This window comes from Cnephaeus nilssonii (assembly GCF_951640355.1).
Source record: "Cnephaeus nilssonii genome assembly, chromosome: X".
Classification (NCBI taxonomy): domain Eukaryota; kingdom Metazoa; phylum Chordata; class Mammalia; order Chiroptera; family Vespertilionidae; genus Cnephaeus; species Cnephaeus nilssonii.
In genome coordinates this window covers 60,239,941-60,241,868 of record NC_137071.1, presented here as the reverse complement: position 1 = coordinate 60,241,868, position 1,928 = coordinate 60,239,941, and the positions used below count along the sequence as shown (strand labels likewise).

Sequence of the window (1,928 nt, the reverse complement as noted above, 5' to 3'; positions counted from 1 at the left end):
TCTTTTCCTCTCTCTTTAAAAAATAATCAATGGAAAAATATCTTTGGGTGAGGATTAACAAAAGTAAAAATAAAATATAAAATAATAAAATAAATACAATAAAATCAAATAAAAATGGAGTCAGGGGAAGAGCTCCATTGGCACACATAGGGAGGGGCAATAAGTGGGTTAGTCAACTGGAGCAAGAGAGTACCATTCCTTCGGCATCACATCTCATCCAAACTGTAGTCCGCCTAAGGAAAATCCCCCAGTGTCACAACTGATGGCTTAAGGAAGGCATGGTAGTTGGTCTGGCATTTGAATTAGTGTTTCCTATTCACAGTGCCATCTTTTTTCTCTAGTGGCTCATCATAGTGGACACCAATCCAGTACCCAGACTTGAAATCTGTTAGGCCTACATACATGACGATGATCCCGGCGAGGAGGCTGCCTAGGTGCCTGTACCTCACAACAGCTGTCCACAGGGATGACACTGTCATGGGCCTTCTCCTCCCTGAGGTGCTGGGTGATCTCAGTTTCTTGCTGTGCCTGCTCCTTTTCATTATATCTACCTAGCTTGCTGCAATTCAGGAAGGAGCAGAGTGATTCTTGCCTCTGTTCATAGGCTTCTTGTGAGATCCTATTTTCCCACATTGGTCACATCCTCATACTCCCCAAGGCAGGCACCACTGTGGTCAATGACATGGATGTGGAAGCTGTCATCTACAGGGTAGGAGCCCAGGAGCACATCCTCCTGATCCAGCTTGCTTTAGAACTTCTTGTCAGCTCCACACATCTCCAGTTCCATACAAGATGTAAGGTTTGCCTAAGGTTAGAGAGTGGGAATTTTTGCCCATATGCCCCAGATAGAGATGTCAGTGCTGATACCAGGCCAGGCCTTGAGTTATGGTCTCATGGCCCCTTCCCATCACGTAGGCCTTCTTTCATAGAACACTGTCAGCTTTCTGAAGAACAGGATGACCCTGTAAATAACATGGTCGTCACTGGCATGACTCTGACGTTGCTTGGGAAAAACTGTTTTGTCTTGGGTTGCTTGCTCTGCAAAAACAAGATGTGGTAAATGTGCTTAAAAGCGGTCCTAGACAAAGAGTCGGGGCTGCTCTCTGGACTCCCTGTGTAAAGAAAGGCAGAGCAGTCGCCGGGCGGCTGGCTGGCTGGCTGGCCAGCTAATAAAGGCTACTTAAATTTTAATTTGGTCTGGACTCCAGTGGTTGTTCACTCACATTCGCTCCACAACACCTACCACCAGCTCTAATTTACACATGAATTCAACTATAATGAGAATGCAAATGTGCTGCTTCTAGGAGCAAAAGCTGCTGATGAAAATGCTCTCTGTGGGTGCCGACAACCCTGTCACCTCCAACTCTGCACCATGCCTGACCACCTGTCTCATGAATTTATTATGTTAGCAAAGCTATAGACATTTTTCTACATCTGTCTCTTAGTGTACATATAACAGAAATTTTAAGGTATACCTCAGAGAGGAAATGCTGAGTTATAAGGTATGCACATATTCAACTTACTACGTAACACCAAAATGTGCTTTTAAAAATAAGTGTTGACATCTGGTAGGTCACATCCCTCCAACTTATTCTTTTATGCTGCCTTGACTCTTCTTGGTGCTTTGCTCTTCCACATATTTTAGGGGATCAACATGTTCAGTGCCCAGCTGAATCTTCTTTTCAGCCTTTCAGTTCAGTGTCTTGCATAAGAAGCCCTTTCCTATATCAAGATTATAAACAAATCTGCATTTTTTAAAATACATTTTGATTTTTACACTTAAGTCTTTAATCTCATCAGAAAATTATTTTTGTTGTAAGTTTGGGATTGATTTTTTTAAATTAGATTTAATTTGAGTAATTGTGGGAAAGCAAGTTTAAAGACAAACAAGGCACAGATGGAATAGGAACCCATGAAAACAGGTATTG

General features: G+C 42.5%; 1 pseudogene across 1 annotated transcript; it reads right to left on the bottom strand.

Annotated features, from left to right (window-relative positions):
- Positions 1 to 206: 206 nt before the first annotated feature.
- Positions 207 to 787, bottom strand: LOC307095547 (tubulin-folding cofactor B-like; annotated as a pseudogene). The gene has a single exon. The product of its transcript is annotated as a tubulin-folding cofactor B-like (transcript).
- Between the last annotated feature and the right edge of the window lie 1,141 nt (positions 788 to 1,928).